This window comes from Diceros bicornis, chromosome X, assembly GCF_020826845.1.
Source record: "Diceros bicornis minor isolate mBicDic1 chromosome X, mDicBic1.mat.cur, whole genome shotgun sequence".
NCBI classification, from domain to species: Eukaryota; Metazoa; Chordata; class Mammalia; order Perissodactyla; family Rhinocerotidae; genus Diceros; species Diceros bicornis.
Genome location: NC_080781.1, coordinates 19575698 through 19595421, shown reverse-complemented (window position 1 = coordinate 19595421; position 19724 = coordinate 19575698). Strand labels below are relative to the sequence as shown.

At 40.7% G+C, this 19724-nt stretch overlaps 1 long non-coding RNA gene across 2 annotated transcripts in view; it reads left to right on the top strand.

The window, feature by feature from the left end:
• LOC131400815 (uncharacterized) overlaps nt 1-19724 on the top strand; it is a 242689-nt gene that overhangs the window by 17691 nt on the left and 205274 nt on the right. For both annotated transcript variants that reach the window (XR_009217462.1, XR_009217463.1), the window contains exons 3-4: nt 12080-12205; nt 13851-13970. This is a non-coding gene — a long non-coding RNA (uncharacterized LOC131400815). The remainder of the gene's footprint in view (nt 1-12079; nt 12206-13850; nt 13971-19724) is intronic.

The window sequence follows — 19724 nt, the reverse complement described above, 5'->3', positions numbered from 1 at the left end:
GTCTCTAATTTACTTTTTGGCTTCTCAAGGGTTGCAACCATACACCTCTTTCTTATTGTTTTTTTTTTTTTTGCTAAGGAAGATTAGCCCTGAGCTAACATCTGTGCCAATCTTCCTTTTTTTTTTCCACTTGAGGAAGATTAGCCCTGAGTTAACATCTGTGCCAATCTTCCCCTACTTTATATGTGGGTTGTCACCACAGCATGGCCGATGAGTGGTGTAGGTCTGCGCCTGGGATCCGAACCCATGAACCCAGGCCGCTGAAGCATAATGCACCAAACTTAACCACTACACCATGGAGCCAGTCCCAACCTCTTTCTTAGAAAGCAGTATGGGAGTAGTAGGTAGAGGGTAGGGTTTGAACCCAAAAGGACCAGAGCTTGAATCCTGGTCCTGCAATTTACTTGGTGTGTGACCTGGGCAACTTGCTTCTTTGAATATCAGTTGTTTTACATCTATAAAATGGGATGAAAAGAGTTATCTCATAGAGATTTTTGGATACTGAATAGCACAATGAATGAAAAGTGCCCAGCCCAGAGCAGGCTCTCAGCAAACTCGTCGTGACTTCAATTTCAACTTACCTCTCTTATATCCTATTTGGGCCCTGGCTTGGTGACAGGCTGGCTAGCTGTTGACTGAGAAACTAGATCACGTTGATCTAGTTTCTGGTTCTCAAAGCTGGCCACACATAAAAGCAACTGGGGAGCTTTCAAAAACACTCACACCCGTGCTCCACCTCCTAGTGTTTCTGATTTGATTGGTCAGGGGTGTCAAAGAATCATTTTTAAAAGCCGCTAGGTATTTCTATTGAGCAGCTAGGTTTGAGAACTCCTGTTAAATTAGTGAACAGTTTTACTTTACTTAATGGCCATCAAGTAGGCACTAGCATTTCTAGAAAAATGTTAGTGATTGCAAAGATTTACTCCAAGCTGGAGTTTCACTTGAGGAAGTGAGGGCTTTTCTATTAAAGGAAAAGAGTCCCTCAATAGCTAATATTTATTGCGTACTTAGATGTGTCAATGTGTCAGACAATGTTCTAAATTCTCTTCTCTCTCTTTCTTTCTCTCTCTGACCTTAGCCACATTGGCCTTCTTCCTATTCCCTGAAAGTCCCACCTTCCCTTCCCCCTCAGGGCCTTCACACATGCTATTTCCTCCAGTCTGCCCTCTTTACATCCCCTTTGCCCTGAACTTTTGACCCGTGATGTTGTTTAGATATGCTTTTTGTAGGTATCTACCTGTTTGGCTGCTTGTTGAATGTCTGTCTTCCACACTCTACTGTAAGTTCCACAAAGGCACGGGCAGGTCCATTTTGTTCACCATTGAATCCTCAGTGCCTAGCCCAGCACGATAATATTTGTTGAATGAGTGCAAATGGCAAACACCTCCTCCCTCAGTATTAGACTCAATCAAGAGTGGACTATAGGTGGAGACAGATTCCAGTGCCAGCCTCCCAGAGGAGTCCAAATGACCGTCCCCTTCCAACCTGGGTCCTTGATGCTGAATCCAGTCAAGAGGTCATTCTTGGCCACCCTCATGGCCTCAGTACACTTTCCTGTTACCTGGCCTTGGTCAGTATCATGAAGGTTTTAATAATGTTGAACTCCACACAGAAAGGGTTGGAACCTTGGACTCTTCTTTCTAAGAGACTCCTCTGCTTCTGTGTAAATTCCTGGCTATGAGTTGTTACATGGGCTGAGGAGCTGGGACCATTTGTCTAGGCAGTTTTACCAATGTCTGTCAGGGAGCTTAACTCTACTCCACTGGCCCAGGCTCCAATTTAGTCTAGGGGTTTCATTATCAAAATGCTTTACTGGCCTATGGGCCAAAAGTGAGATTATATTAATAGTAATATACAGTAGTATGATTTTGGTGCCTGCCTACACTTACTATGGGGAATGAGTGGTGTATTTAGAAAACAAAACTCCAAGGTCATTTTTATTCCCCCATTCCCAAATATGAGACCTTTCATTTTGCCAGTTTGTAGGGCCCATGAGTATCACTGAAACATTTGCTGAGTAGTTTTAGCGTGGGGTCCCTCATAAGCAGACCTTGAGATGAGATACGGATGCAAGTAGTTTATTTGAGAGTGATCCCAAGAAGCACTGGTAGGGGAGGGCAAAGTGAAACAGGGAAGGGAAGGAAGCCAGTACACACACGTTAATGGTAATGTTACTGTTGTGAGTAACTGACAGTCTTGCTGTGGGCCTCTGGGAGATTGTGTACAACATGCCTCAGAGTTTTTCCACCTAAGCGTTGAGGAAGCTGGGGTGTGTATTCACCTACTCACATCCTTCATTGGTTGACAGCCACTGGGGGAGGAGTCAACTCTTGACTCTTCCAGCCTGCCCTGTGTGTGGACAGGGCATGCTCCTGTGGCTAGAGAGGGCCTTCAGGCAGGGAGCCACAGGGGCTTGCCTTGAAAGCCATAGGCATGTAAGAGAATAATGAATGGCAAGGGGATGTGGACAGGGTGCCAACAGGTTCTCCTATATCGGCTCTACCAAGGAACTCTGTGTGTGTGCCACATTGCTAGGAGTGGCAAAAAAAAAAAAAAGTATAATATTTTTCTGGAGGCTTAAAGTTCAAGTTGATGGTAATTCAGGCAGATGTATAGGACATATATAGTAAATGTTCAGGACATATGCATATCGTCAGCAAATACAAACAAGTAAACAAGTTAAGAAGGAATGTATCCTGAATGCAAATTGGTATGTTACACCAGTCAACATTAGCTCCCTTCCCACTCTATAGATAAACTTGCAGGATTTGGGGGGGCATATTTAAGAAATATCAAAGACATTACAACACAATTGTCAGAAAAATGTGCATCATTACATTTACTTTACATACAACTTTCCAACAATTGACATGGAAAATATGAATGGATTTAAACTGATAAATTTATCAAAAAATATTTTTTCTGCCTCTGATACAAGTTGAAGAGCCGTTACACTGAATGAAGCTGCCCTGTAAATTAGGGTTTATGATACCAGACCTGCTTGAAAGGCATATAGTGAAGAAGAGTTGAGAAGAATAGTGGTAAGTTATGGAGAAAATATTGATGTGCAGAGCTCTAGATGTGTGAAGGGGATGTGTGTCTTGTGTGTGGGAGGCTAGGTGGGGGTCAAGACTGGAATTTAAGATGAGCCAGCAGCTAGCCTAAGAAATTGGTAAACGAAATAGAACCACTGAGAAACATTTGTCTTATACTCCGTTTCCTTTATATGATTTAATGTGTTTTCCCCCCACTAAAAGGTAAACTGAAGCTAGAACTGTTGACTCAAAAAATTATTTATCAGGGTAAGGCCTTATCCTGCCACACAAATGTCAACTAGAAGCCTAAGAGCAAAACTATTTACTTTGGCTGGCTTGTATTCTGCTTTGGGTTTGACTGAAAACTTGTAGCATTTATTCCCAACTCCCTCCACTGCCTCTAAATCACTAAGCCAAAGACTGGCTTCATTTTCTTGAGGTCATATTAGCTCTGGGCATTAGCTCAGTGATGCTCAGAAAGGGAAGCCAAACGCTGCAGTCAACATCTGCTTGAGTTTAGTTTTAAAGTGCTTACCTCGATTCATTACATTAATAATTTTTGGAAGTGATATTTTTTAAAACCAAAGTTATTTATTTAGGGAATCATCTTCCTACATTTCTCAAAATATTTCTTGGTTAATATTTAATCAAAATACAACACAACCAAAACACTAGAGAAGTAAAGATACTTTACAAATATAACAACATAATTATGGCATTCATGTGTAAAAACCAATACTGAAGAATTTCCAGTTTTCTAAATGATTCTTTTAGCTTGAATTCATTTCTGACCTATGATCTATGCAGGGGTGGCAGGTGTTTGGTCCGGTTTTGAAAGTACAGTTACTGATGGAGTTGTTAAATATCAAGGATTGGGGACCTTTTCCTAAGTCTTTGGCTAAGGTTCTGTTAATTTTTTGTGGGGTTGACTGTGTCCTCATGCCAGACTATTGGCATGATTACATGTGTGGCTTCTGATTCCTGTGAGAGTTGGTACCTTGTATACCCCTCTTTTAACTGGCAGGTGAGGGCAGCCTTTGAAAGGAATAGTGAGGGAGGTATGGCTGTACATGGTCTAGTGTCATTACAAATCACCACTATTGACACATATGCAATAGGTGGATTTACCTATGGGGTTAATGGCTAGAAGGACCCCTTGAAGACTCCCACAGATCCCTTCTAATGGGAGTACACAGCTTTAGATGTACACAGCATGCCCTTGTAAGGTGGTTCAGAAACCACATTACAGTTCAAGGAGGAAGAAAGGCAGAAAGAATAATGGTGGGAAATGGTGATATTATCAGAATCATCTCTACAGCTTCTAAAAATAACGTATCGATCCTTTCTCCAATCCCTCACCAGGAATGGAAAAATCCATTTTCTTCCTTCATTGACAGTTGCTGCCTTGATGAGAATATCAGTTAGGATTTAGTTAAGAAAAGAGAAACTACGCTAGGAATTTAAATGGAATGGATCTAATACAGGAATTTGTTACACAGGTGTTGGAAGGCTAGAGAGAAAAAGGGGAAGCCTAGGAATCAGAGATGAATAGTTGTAGGAATCAGTTACCACCCTGGGCTGGGAAGACAGGAGAGAGAAGTGGTGTTTTAGAACCCAGGAGCTTGGAAAATGAGCTTTTAGGGGCTGGTGCCTGGAGCTCTGTGCAGCAGGTGCCCTGCTGCTGGTGCTGGGGCCAACAATGAGGCGATCCAATGGGTGCTCTGATGGCCTAGATGGCGTGGTCCAGTGAGTGAGGGAGCACAGATCCTCCAGCCGTTGCTGGCACCTCTGAGGGCTCGAGATGAGTAATGCTGTTGGAGAAACTGGGAAAGAAGTCGAAAGTCCGTTTTCTCCTCCTCCCACGTTCCAATTTCCTCTAGGAGATTCTCCATGTTCAATCTCCCACTGGTAGAACTGGACAGGAAGCCAGCTAGCAAGGGAGCTGGGAAAATGTGGCTTGCAGAGTCCCAGCTCCAGGTTTAGAAAGGTGAGCTTAGAGCTGAAAGACAATAGGTAAAGGACATTCACAGTGATCCTCTACCACCAACAGGAGTGAGCCTTTGTCTTTCACCCTGGTCTATGCTTTCTATTCCTTCCCTCTAACCTGGCTGTGAAGAACTCCCTAGCCTGGCCTGTCCCTTGCTTGGCCCCCCCCGGAAGGATGTTGCACAAAATGAAGATGAGAGGGCTTTGGTTTCTACTTCATATCAGTAATATTTTCTCCCCCTCTGCACTTCTGGAGGACCTGCTGAAGCCTTGCATGTTAAGCTGAATGGAATAATATAATTTTGATTTGACTTTAAAATATATCATTAATTTGAACAAGATTCAAGAATATTGAGGCTTGAGAGAGACAAGGAATGAAAATGAACACATCAGAAAAGTTCAACTCAAACAATAGATGAATGCATCTCCCTCATAATCCCTTATAAAATACTTTGCTGTTTACAAGTCAAAACATTCTTATTCTGATTAATTTGAGGGATTTAATAAGGTTTCAGAATCATCCTGGTTCACTTTTAAATGAACCAGTAAGCTGTAAGTTTCCCTTTGATCCATGTATACAAATTGATCTTTGAGGCTGATGCAGGTGACAATGGAATTTTCCAACTGCACAGCAATGTATGCTTAATTATACATGGTATTGTTAGAGACACCCATTTTTCATGGAATTATGAAGGTTTCATAACTTGGGCAGAGTCATTTAATGAGAGCAGTACTGAGATTGTGGCACTGATATTCTAAGTAACATCTCTAATCTTCAGTGATTGGGCTTTTATAGGGGTTTTACATTTGTGATAAATAACTCCCTTTATGTCTAAGGGTATGTGCTTTATTAAAAACATTTTCTATTTGTCAGTGAAAGTTTTTGATAAGACAAGCTGACTCAGTGGCTGATGTCATCATGTACCTTCCAGCAATTAGCATGTTTTACTTTAGGAATATTTGGAGAAGGAAGGAAAGAAGTAGAGAAAAAGTTTAGAGGGAGAAGGATACACATTTGGATTGGTTATTTGTTTAAACAATTATTTGTGGAGTACTGGAGCTGATAACAAACTCTTTTTTTTTTTTTGTCTCTGGAACTCACAGACATTGATTTCATATCCAGGAAATTAAAACCAATGCCTAGATAAGGTCACTCCATGCTCTACTTTCATTTTTTAGGTTTATGTGCTGAGTTCCCTCTATCTATGACATTTTTGAAAACTTTACCCCTCTTTTCTTATTCCCTGTCCTGGGCACATATATTTCTCTAGTCTTCTCTTGAATCCCTGAAGATTGTCACTTATTTTGCTGGGCTGGCAAGCATCATGCTTTTTTTCCCCTTTTAATCAGATTTTCTCAGAAAGATGGAAACAGTGGTGGCATATGGTTTTGGGTCAGGGTATTCCTCCACCTGCTTCAGATTGCCTCAGTACCGCAGATTTCCTTATAGATTAATTAGGCACTTCTGAAAACAGGATGAGGTCTTTGAGACCTACAGCTATGCTTAATTATAATACCTTATATTTGCATAATGTTTTAAAGTACATTGTCTCCTATAAAGGCTCTTACCTCATTATATTTTAATTGTATTGTTTACAAGTCTGTCTCTCTTAATAGAAAGTGAGATTCTGGAGGGCCAGAAATGTATGTTTCTCATCTGGCAGGCCCAGTGCCTGGCGTATAATTAGTGCTTTAGTAACCATTTCTTGAACATGGGATAAATCTTGTACTAGTTTTACTCACAGTGTTATCATGAGGGTTAGATGAATCATTAGATGGAAAAACCCTGATCACTGAGCCTGGTACATAGATGGCTCTCAGTAAATATTTCTGAATTAAGTAACAACTTTGTAATGGAAACAGAATGCTTGTAAAAGGTGGAGCCCTGGAATGCAGATCGTCAGCTTCTTCAAGTGAGAGATTTTCCATCCTACTCATGGACCTTCTCACAGGGACCCATAGCCAAAAGAGTGGAGAAGGGCTATTCCATTGGTTCTCTAAGTAATTCAATTACAGTAGTCCCCCCTTATCCTTGGGAGATATGTTCCAAGACCCCCAGTGGCTGCTTGAAACCGTGGGTAGTACTGAACCCTGTATGTACTATGTTTTTTCCTATACATACATATCTATGATAAAGTGTAACTTATAAACTAGGCACAATAAGAGATTAACAACAATAACTAATCATAAAATAGAACAATTATAAACAATATACTGTAATAAAAGTTACCATAAATCTTAGCAACCTCAGCCTACGATTTTTTTTCTTTCTCTATTAAGTCGAGAACTTTCACCTTTTCACTTAAAGGAAGCACTTTATGGCTTCTTTTTGGCATATCTGAATTGCCAATGTCACTGCTCTTGTGCTTTGGGGCTATTATTAAGTAAAATAAGGGTGACTTGAACACAAGCACTGCAATATCTCGACAGTCGATCTGATAACTGAGGTGGCTACTAAGTGACTAAGGGATGGGTACAGGTAGCGTATACAGAGTGGATAAACTGGACAAGGGGACAATTCACGTCCTGGGTGGAATGGAGCAGGATGGCATGAGATTTCATTATGCTACTCAGAATGGCAGGCAGTTTAAAACTTATAAATTGTTTACTTCTGGAAGTTTCCATTTATTATTTTCAGACTGCTGTTGACCACAGGGTAACTAAAATGGCAGAAAGCAAAACTGTGGATAAGGGGGGACTACTGTATTGACTTGAACAAATACATCATATGAGACCATCTTGATAATGCATGACAATAGCAGGGGAGCAGTGCTGAAGAGTTCAAAAAAATGGATAATTCCTCAAAGCACTTACTCCTCCCAGAAATGCAAAGTATGATGGGGGTAGCAGATTTACCTTCACTATTAAATTTTGATTAGAATTATAGCAGGCTGCAGTGGAGTTCGTGTGGGGGGATGTTTAATCATCAATTTTTGACTGTAAGTTTCAGAAGGCCAGCTTCTGTCGTGATCAGCACTGTTTCCTCAGTGCCTGGCATGGTGCCTGGAATATGGTAGGTGCTGTTGTAAACTGCATTAATGGGCCCAATTCTTCACTCCTTCTGTATCCACATGCTTTGCCATCTGACTTTGCAGTTTGTCCTATTAAAGAGGCAGAATCTCTTTTCCTTCCTCTTGGCTTTGAGTTTGGCTGTGTGACTTGCTTTGGCCGATGGAATATTAGCAGGTCGAAGGCTTGGAGGGCAGACCAAAAGCTTGGAAAGCACTTGAAAATGAAGCTTATCTTCTTGTACCTCTGCTGTTTCCGTGAGAGGTATGTGCCTGGGCTCACTCTCTGACTCCGGGAGGAGGATGAGAGACATGTGAAGCAGAGCTGTACCACCACAGCCAAGCCCGGGCCCAATCAGCCAATCCACAACTGGGACGAGCAGAGTTGCCCAGTGGAGCCCATCCTAAATCATCTGGTCCTCAACTAACACATAAATTTATGAGAGTGTAATGACTGTTGTTTAATGCCACTTAGTTTGGGGTAGTTTTTGCAGTATTTTTGTGGCAATGGCTAACTGATTCAGATGCTTAATGAATATTTGTTGAAAGAATGAATGCCTAAATGATATTGTATGGCCAGTTTTTCTTAGGTACCTATTTTTTTTTCTAGCATCGCTCTTCAGAAGAAGCTATCAGGCAACGAAACATGGAAGAAAGTGCCCAGAGCTGTGAGTTAGGAGACCCAGGTGTTAACAGTGGCTCTGTCAACCTTAAGTGGCTTCGCTGAGACAAACCTATAAAGTGAGGATAATTGTACCAAATACATATCCTGGAAATTTCATAGGAAGGGTGTGAAGATGAAAAGAGATGGTAGACTTTGAAAAAGCTGGATGTCCTCTACTAATATTATTACCAGGTTTTACGATAATGACCAATATATCTGACTTTATCAGAGAATGAGATATTTCACAAAGGAACATTTTTCAAAAAATATGTTTATGTGTGCAAATGCCATTACATTTATTTTTATTTTTTTGGAGCCTTCTTAAACATAGTATTTTGACATAGTCATTACTTCTTAATGACTCGGGATTGTAATTATGAGCAGCAATAGTTTTGTCACTTCATCAACTCAATTGTAAAATAGGTGACCTCCAATGACCTCCAGTGTCCTTTCTTGTTCTGATATTGTTTATTGTGCTGCCGTGCAGCGATGTCTTTAGGGGCTATTGAAACAAGGAGAACTCAGATGGCCCAATCGCTGAATGTCCACCCCTCACTCAACTGCTCTGCTTGAACACTTCTTCTGCCTGCTCTGTTCCTCACCCCTGGGAGACTTTCTTTAACTATCCATGTGTTCTGTATCTAATCCACTGCTGTTCTTCACACACATGGTCATCTGGAGGGGGCCAGTGGTATTGCTACACTTTTCTAGTATTATTAATTTCATAGCTTTTTGGGCCATCTCTGCTGCACAAAAGTCCTTTAAACTAATTTTGTTGTCCCCTGGGTTGCAACCCACTGAGGCTGCTACAAGTTGGACCTCTGGGTAGATGAGATTTTCCTGAATTGTTGGCCTCCTGTCCACAGCTGTGCTTTAGTATAGTCTTGAGTGTGTACCCAAATCACCCATCTCCCTTCGTGCCACATTGCTTTATATGCTTTGTAGGGGAAACATAGCCAACTTCTCAGACACCTAGTTTGCATCCCCTCTGCCTATCTCCTATTCTGCCTTCAGATGGAGAACACCATTTTACAACCCACCTCATGAGAATAAACCTGGACATGCTGATCATGGTTGAGCCACTTCTGATGTGTGGTCCAACTGTGTGTTCTCCCACATCAGTTATGTCACATAGTGTAGTGGAAAGAATACAAATGTAGATTCAGATAGACATGGACTCATATATTGACTTTGCTACTTGTTAACTGTTCCATCTTTCCAGCTGTACAATGAAAAATCTCTAAGCTGTAGTTTTCCCATCTATAAAATGAGGTTAATCATAGTTCCTACTTTATTGTCCTGTTTTGAGGTTTAAACGAGGTATATGTAAGGAAGTATATCACAGTGACTGGCAGATGTAAGAATTTAATAAATATCACCCATCTTATTTCCCAGACCTTATTTTGGACCAAAGTATTAACACGTGATTTTTTTTAGCAAGTATCTTCCCAGGGGACTACAGGGGAGGGTTCATAGTCAAATTACATAGAACAATTAAAAGCCTCATTTCTTCCAAATAATTTGGCTCAATTCAATGATATTTTCTAAGCATGTGCTACATGGATTACACATAGCCATTTCTATGTTTACCCTAGATAAAACATCAAGAGTGAAAATCTCTAGATTTTGCTTTTTATAGGGCTATGTGTCCAAAGGTCAGCAGTTTTCCTGGATGGGGTGGTAGGAATTATCTGTGCAGAATAGTTACGCTTTTTGATAAGGGATTGCTGCCCTTCCCTTGAAGATATCCCACAGATCAGGCAGCCAGAAATCAAATTCAATGGTCTAAAATGTCAAATCTTCAGTTGACAAAGAATCATTTCAGAGTCATGGTGTGAAGTGCAAAGCAGGCTTTTTTCCTGGAATTTTGACTAGAACTCATATCTGAGACAAAAGGCGCCAAGTCCCCTGCATTTTAAGCTTAGAGAGTTGCCAATCCATTGAAACAGTCACCTTTCTCCAGTGTCTGCCTGATGAGAGGCACCATTTCAGCAGAACAGGCACCAATGTCCCTCCCCTATTCGCTTGCTTCCCCCTCCATCAAGTAAAATGTGGCTATAGGATGTGAGGCCATCTTTGGGCAGGATTAGAGATTCACGGAGTGGCAACTAACCCTCTCCCTCCCCTCCTTATGGGGCATTCAACTTTTCTACTCCTTCTGTAAAATTAAGGGTGGCAGAACTGCCACAACCTCCTCACCCCAAACCTGACAGTAAGATTATCTCTTGTACCAAGATTTTTAGCCACCAAGCCAGTAGAGTACCTGATACTCTGGGCCTATGATTCTGGGGCACAGGGTAGTGGCAGGGGTGAGAAGTCAGAACTGAGAGCAAAGTGCCAGGTGAAGCCAGCATGACAAGAGTGTGGGACTTTCTTGTGCCTGAGCGGACACCATGGAAGGTGGCTAGAATGTAAACTCTCTTGTTTGTATCCCCCAAGAGGGTTGCCAGCTCAGTGAGGCAGTCCCATCAGCAAGTGACCATGGGGAGGGTGCTGAGGAGGGGTGAGAAAGAGGCCAACTTCAGCTGGATCTTCCACTAGAGGGCACTGTTCAGGGGAGGCCTCCCATGGGGTCTTTTGAAAAACCAATGTGCTCTCTCCTTTCAGAGAGCCAGGATTTTAAAATTCCTGCCTCATAGAGGAAACCCAGGGCGATCAGGTTTATACAGGACGACAGTGACACCAATAGAAAAGGGATGGTTACCTCACCACCATCACACAAGGGAACTGCAATTATAATCAACAAAACAGAGGGAAAGTATGAAAAAAATTTTTTATCTTCTCCCTTCTTCCCACTACCTCAACTCTGAGGAGTCTGGGTAGAAAAGAGGACAGGGTGTGAGACAGCAGCCCCCCTCACTTTGGTGTGACACCCATTCCAGGTCTCTGGAATCACAATTCAGCTTGGTTGGGAGGAAGACTTTGAATCAAATATGAGATTGGAATTTTAAAGTGTTTTGGACTGTCTTAATATTAAATTAGTATTAATTAAATGTTAAATTAAATATATAAAATTATATAAAAATATTACATATTATATATAAAATATAAATAACATAATGAAATATCACAGTGATTCACTTTCTGGCTTGCAACATTCATCCAACATTTTATCAAATGTCTATCATGTTAGGTATTGAGCAAAAGTGTAAGGGATTCAAGAATGAATAAAACAGGTAAATGCAGACCACTTATAGCAGAGATTGCTGGCTGTTTACCAAATTCTTTTTCCCTTTTCTTCTGGAACACACAGCTTGATTACATTTCCCAGCCTCCGTTGCAGTTGAGTGTGCTCATGTGACTAGTTCTCACCAATGGGATGTGAGTAGAAGATACTTGTTACTTCCTCCTTTAGGCAGCTCCATCATGCTCTATTTCTTTGTCAGCTGAATGCAGATAATTACAAGGCCCTGGGGATGCCAGAGCTGCAAAATAGAAGGAGTCTGAATTCTGGAATTGCCACATGTGGGAGGAGCCACCCACTGACCAAGAAACACACTTTGGACTATTACGTGAGTAAGAAATAAACTTCTATTGTGTTTGAACCGTTACATATTTTGGGGACTATTTATTATGGCCGTTTATCCTACTCTAGTTCAAATACTATTGCAATAAGAATTTTGTCTTTACTTATCAGAATTTTGGTTCTTTTCTGATTTGTGTATAACACTTGTTTTGATTCCCTTTTCTCTGTTCCACCTTTCTTCTTGTGGCTGGGAATAAAGTTACTATGGGATTAGGTGGTGATATTATAACTGAAAATAATTGTATTTAAGTGAAATTATTACACTCAGGTTTGGAACAGATCATGAATTCTTTTTTGGTATAGCCAAACTCTTTCTCAAGGCAAGATAGCAGTTATAGGTAGCCAAAAATCTCCATGATTAGGAATGGAGACCACTGTAGAACCTGGATCAACCTTGCCCCAGCTTTGTAGTGTTCCCCTGGCTTCAGGAGAGGAATAAGGTTGGAGAAAAAGGAGAGAAATTTACTTTGCCCAGGAGGGAAGTCTATAGCAATTGAGAGATAACCCTAAGGAGCTTGAAGGAAGTTCATCTATGTTTAAAGAATTTCACCCAGGCCTCCCTGACAATAGAACGAATGTAAACAAAGTACATGAGAATTTTTAGGTTGGAGAATTGATAATTTTTTAAGATAGGAACTTTAAAATTGAATCAATAAATACTGATGTGTTTGTGTATATACACATATATGTAAAGTTCATACATTTTGTTTATCATTGCTTGACCTATTATTTTAAAATTCACTGGATGGTATTTAGCATGAGTCTACAAAGAATTTTTCGAGAACTCCAAAATACCTGCTGGGAAAATTTGTACTATGCTAAAATGTATTTCGTGAGAGAAGTTCTCAAGAGGAAATTGCAAAAGAAATTAGAAAAACCAACGTCTTTAAGAGAAAGGAAATGTCATAAATAGAGATACTGTAAAATCTTTTCCTCTTGACTCCCTAGTTACCAATGGCATTTCCCTTTTCTTTACTGCTCTGTCAGTGATTTATTTGAGGCTGATGGCAGATGCCTGGATGATTTGTGAGGCCTACCTAATGCCACGGTGATAGGGATCAATGGTTTTCTCTAAGAAGTAGTAAAATGCATCATATCTATTGAACAAACGATATTTCTAAAAATATTTTGCTAAGCATAGGAGTAAAACTTGAGATTTACTGTCAGGAAAGAAACGTTAGAAAGTTAATCCATCTGCCTCATGACACGATTGACATTTCTCTCAATCAAACTTTATCTGTCATCCCCATGGAAAGGAAACAGGTGCCTCAAAAAGATGTTCATTTCTAAAGAGTCGTCTTTGGAGGAGGAAGAATTCTGCTCGATACAATGCATTTTGCTGTATCACTCTTTTTCAATATAAAGTTGAGGACAAGAGACTACTAAGACCAAAATGAACCAAAACCAATCCTTATATATAATTATGTACCAAAAGCTAAGTGCTTTATGTTTAATTATTTATTTTTTACTTTTTCTCTACTTACAAAACGAATTATATGCATAATGCAGAAAACTTGAAAAACCCAAATGAACACAAATCCGAAAGCAATCACACCACTCAAAGATGACCTTCTCATCTGTATTCATTTAATATTTTTTCTATAATTCTGCTTTATTTAAAACATTCACAGGCCATGGATTTCAAACAAGAGGCTGGAAAACTGGAAACTTGATACTACTGGACAAGAGAATTGGGTGCATTAAAAATAAGAGAAACAAAGGATTTTTAAAAAGGATACTACAGAAATATGGTGAGCGTATGTTAAAAAAATATTGCAAGTTAAATTTTTGTTAGAGATAATTGATACTTTTGCTCTCCTGGTAAAATACACCTATATTTTATAAGTAAAACACATTATATTACATGTTAACTATTGTATATAATTAGTGAGTTAGGGCTGTGGTAGTCCGGAAAACATTAGGAAGTTGGGAAATTACAATTTTAGAAATGCCACACATGGAATACAGAAATAAATGGATTATTTAGAGTTTTACCAACTACTATAACTTGATAATGGATGTGAAAGCTTTTTGTCAATTCTAACATGCATTGCTGATGCTATTATTATTACTATTAATTACTATTATTCTTCCTAAATAAATGGAGAGAAAGTCAATGTAGGAAAATCTGAAATTACATAGAAAAATGTCTCCTGATTCTTAGGAAGGTCTAATGGCCTGAAAATACAGTGTTAGCAAGAAATATTTGAAGTGTGGTCATGTAGGAGAATGATTCAGTTTGATCCCATGAATCCTAAGGAGGTCAAGATAAAGAATTGGACAGTTCCTTAATTTAAAAAAATCACTTTAGAAAAATAAATATTACATTAAATTACAACTAAAGAACATCCTACCCTTGTGAGAAAATTTCCCTTAAATTTCAGAATAAGGTCAGCAATTTTACTTCACTTTGGATGTCCCTCTATCAAAGCCTGGGCAGGGCTTTGGGACCATATTGAGTTGTTTCCCTTTTTGGAAAACATTTTGGTGTCTTCATGTTGAGCATTTTCCCCAAGTCAGCCTGTTCAAGTATTTCTTTCGTGTTTTAGTTAGAAACATTTCCAGCGCTTGAAAAGCAAATACAGTATGTTTATGTCATTTAAGAAGCCGCTAGCTTTTTGCTCATCATCCACTGATGTTAAAACTACATAATTTGTAACAGCCCAAAATGGCTAAGATTGCAGAACGTTGAATTGTTTCTCTGTGAAAATTTAACATTATTATTATCACAGGGTCTTTATTTTATTCCTCTGTATAAATCAGGGTGGGATCAGTGTCATAACAAACCATTCAAAAAATCTCAGTGGCTTACTAGAATGAGAGTTTATTTGTTGCTCAATGTCACATTCCAACTCAGGTAGAAGGTGTAGGTGACTCTACTCCACTAAATCATTCAGGGATCCTGTCCCCTTCCACCACGTGGTTTAGATCACTTCCACCCATATTTCACTGGCCCGAACTCAATGACGTGGCCCTTCCTAACTGTAATCGAGCTATATGCCCGGGAAGAAAAGACATGATGTTTTGTGAATGCATGGAAGTCTCTGTGTCACCTCAAAAAATTGGAATAATATGCAATAAAATGTCTAAAATCTTCTAGATTATTTATTAAAATAAAAAGTCAACATTAAAATCAGAAGAAAGGGTATGTGCTAAACATTTTGGCTTTGAGGTGTCCGCGGTATACATCTGTGCATCTCAAGTTGGTTTTGGGGAGATTCTGTCAGTTGCTGGACTGTAGGGGCCTTGACTCATGATCGTACATCATCATATGGCATGATTTCTGGCTTGGAGTCTTCCACTCCTGAAAATTCTCAAAATGGATCCAAGAATCCATATGCAAAAACTCATTTTCAAAATCAGCCAATGAACCAGGGCAGGGGACATTATATAATGTCCAAGAGCACCATGCTGTTCTTTGCTAATGATACAATTCTAAGAACTGAGTTGTATTTCTTGGAGCCTGTTTAAGAGGGCCTATAGCAAACTGAGGGGTGTTCAGAGAACAGTGATTAGGAGAGTGAGGGCATTTCAAACTCATTCATCCAATAGTATTGAAGTCTTACCACGTCCCATTGACTGTGGTGCTGGAGATTTGGGGAGAACAAAAGAAGCAGTGTTGGGCCGGCCCCGTGGCTTAGTGGTTAGGTGGGCGTGCTCTGCTACTGGTGGCCTGGGTTCAGATCCCCGGCGCGCACCGACACACCCCTTCTCCGGCCATGCTGAGGCCACGTCCCACATACAGCAACTAGAAGGATGTGCAACTATGACATACAACTATCTACTGGGGCTTTGGGGAAAAAAAAGGAGGAGGATTGACAATGGATGTTAGCTCAGAGCCGGTCTTCCTCAGCAAAAAAGAGGAGGATTAGCATGGATGTTAGCTCAGGGCTGATCTTCCTCACAAAAAAAAAAGAAGCAGTGTTTCTACCTTCACAGAACTTAATAATTGTGATAATGAACAAGGAAAGAAATGTATGAGCATTTTAATTTTAACTAGTTATAAATGCCTGAAGAAAATAGAGTGATGTGCTAGGGAGTGTCTGTTAGGGATAGGACTTCATTAGACTGGGTATGTCAGGTAAGGTCTTTCTGAGGAGGTGGAATATTTTAGTGGGGATCTGAATGATAAGAAGGATCCAGCTATGTGGGGAAGAACATTCTAGATAAAAGCCCTAAGGTGGGAAGGACTTTGGTGTATTCAAGTAACAAAAGGCCAGTGTAGCTGGAGTGCCTGAGCAAAGGGGAGGAGTGGTCAAGAAGCAGTCAGAGGCGGGGACTGGTCAGATCATGGTGTTTGGATTTTACTCTCAGTGCGATGAGAAGCCGCCAGAGAGTTTTAAGTAGGAAAGTGACGTGGCTGAGTTTACATTATTAAGATGACATTCTGGCTGCTATGTGGCAAATGGAATATAGGGATGCAAGAGTGGAACCAGAGAGACCAGTTATGGGCTGCAAACCACCGGGTGAAAGATGATGGAGCTTGTAGAAACTGGTAGCAGTAAGAAGGCAAAAGAAGTTGATGGATCTGTTTTGGAGGTTGGATGTGCTAGGAGGGTGTTGTTAGAGAAAGAGGAATCCAGATCACTCCTAGGTTTTGGCTTGAACTACTGGGTGGAAATCTGTTTGGAATGTTGAGTGAGGATTCAAGTGTTGGATGGGGGTTGATCCAGATGAACATTAGGGTTCCTTAAAACTTAAGGGCCAGTGATTTGATGAAAGACAAAACAGGAGCTGGGGGGAGCATTGAGCCAAGTGATGGCACATGGTGATCTTGCTCCTGGAGGCTCTGTCCCATGTAGTTTTAACCACAGGCTCCCATGGGCTCTGCAGCTGCGGTACTGATCTGTGGGAGGCTGCACTATCTGCTACATTGAAATAGAAAGGTGCTGTTTTGTATACTGAAACCCTCCTTCCACCTTACCCTCCTTCTTTCCTGAGTCATATGGTTAATTGCCATTCTATTTCCTTGATTAAAAAAAGCTTAATCTTATTATGAGAAGTCACCTTCTGACTAAAATACATTCCCAGCTTCTCTTATAGGTAGGAGTGGCCAATGAGATGTAGGCAAAACATGTTGGGTAGGACTTATGAGAAGACTCTGTAAGAGGGAGAGTTCTGCTTGGAACACAGGTGTGATGGCTGGAGATAAAGCAACTGTCTTGGCCTGAAGCAAGCTTGAGGATGGAAGCCATGAACTCAGGAACTCAGGAGGGTGGAGCAGAGAGGTGAAAGGAGCCCAAGTCCCTGATGGCAACATGGAAGCGTCCTATATCTCTGAACTGCCTATCCCCATACTTCTTTTATGCAAATAGAAAATAAACTTCTATCTTGTTTAAACCACTTATATTTTAATTACTAGCAGCCAAATACAGTTTCTAGTTGATACCCTTCTCCTCCCCAGTTGAAACTACTTTTTAAAACAGCATCTCCTAACTTCTGTGAGCTGCTCTATGACAAATAGTTTCCTTGGGCAAATAAGTTTGGTAAATGCTGCATGCTATATCCTCACTTAGGCCTTCCTTAACCACCCTATTTAAAAATGCAACCCCCATCAACCTGTACTCTTCATCCTCACTTACTTCTTCATTTTATTCCATGTCACTTATCATTATCTATCATACCATATGATTTATGTATTTTATTTATTGCCTATCTCTTGCGCCTCTCCCCACAATTCAAAAATAAGCTCTATGACGGTTTTTGTCTGTTTCATTCACTGCTGTATCCTCTGCTCTTCTGATTCCTCCCAAACTATTCAGTTTGTAGAGAAATGAATAGGGAGACCAACGGTGACAGTGACAATTCTATTCCTCTTTTAGTCTATGTTCTCTCTCTCTCTCTCTTTCAATCTCTCTCTCTCATTGTCACACACACACACACACACACACACAAACCCACACACATTACACATTACAATGTACATTGTTATAGGTTGGCTTCTATTCTCTTTGGCCTATGTCTTACTGGATTAAAACACGCCTTAGAAATAAAGGTCAAAAACTAATTGGCAAGGAGGAGAAAGGACAAAGTTCCTGATATTCCCCTGTCTTTTGTCATGCTGGAGCTTTTTGTGTGATATGAACTTGTTGGGAAATGGTCCCCATCTTCCTGCACTAGGCACTAATGATGACCTTCGTGGATTCTCTTGGTAGAGATCAAATGATGAGGGGAGAAAGGCTCTGTCTGGTGTTCTCTCTCTGAAGGGAGCTGGCAGCAAGTGGTGCTGAGATCTGGGGCTGTCATGAATGGAGAAAATTGCAAGGATCTTGCCGTTCCTGCCACCTGCCCCCAAGCCCATGTTAGCTGGCCTTGATGCATTTTCAGTGCCTAGACTCACTCTCTGCCACTCTCTTGTCTCAGTACGGCATGAATTAAACATCAAGCCTGAAGGTTTGCTCGATAAAACAAGGGGCGTTACAGAGATCACAAATGACCCCAGCCAGGGCGCTACATCTTTGGCTCCAGGGAAAGGAAGACAAGCTTTCCTGGTGGGGGCATGGGGTGTTTGAGGGATTGCAGAACCCTGGGCAGTCAGGTCACTTCAGAATTGCCCCTGTTTGGTAGTAAGGCAAGATGGCTGGAAGGCAGGGCCTGGATCTAGTCTGGGATGCCGGGGCCTTTCCTTCTGGTTCTGCAGTCTTCACACCTCCTCAGGGGAAATCCATTGCCCTGCTCTTGCCAGTCTCCCTCCTGTTCCCTCCTAGGACTCAATTTCTGCAGTTGTAAAAGGGAGATGAAAAGGTCTGAGATCTGCCTGCTCCACCGCAGTTTGGGGGAATGAATAAAACAAAATACTCAAATCAACTTCTTTCAATGATATGTTGCTGCTTAACTCTATTCTGAGATGCAGTGGCTTAAAACAAAGCAACTTATTTCTCATGGTTTAGTGTGAGTATAAAATGAGATAATGTACGCATAGCCTTGAGCACAGTGCCAGGCATAGAGTTGGCACTCAATAATTGTTATGTCTTATAATGTGGAGGATGATCTTGTCCCTGAGAATGTCCTGAGGCTGTGCCATTTTGAAATTGCATATTGAAGCAGCACAGGAGAACTTTGGAACTGCTTGGCACTAAGGTCACCCCTAAAGTGTGTGGAGCTCTTGACAAACATTTTGTGTTGGACCTCTATTTATGTAAGCAATTCAATGAAAGATGTATTACAAAAATTCAGGGACCCATGTGAGGTATAGCATTTTGTTGATGAAGATTTAGGATAGTGGGTAGAGATGCAATATTTACACATTTGTTTATTGTCAGATTAATACACATGAAGATTCTTTGCCATGTCCAGCTATCATCTCTTCTTGTTCAGGTCTAGGTACCATCTATTAGTGTTCTTTATTGTCAAATGCATGATTCCTTGATAATATCACCTTTCTACTCCCCACCCCTTCATGAGAAAGAGATAGACTCACAGTACCGTGGCTCTTTGGAACCTGTTCTTATAGGAACAACATAGGTCTTCTTTCCCTACATTTCCCTAGAACCCTTTATTTAATG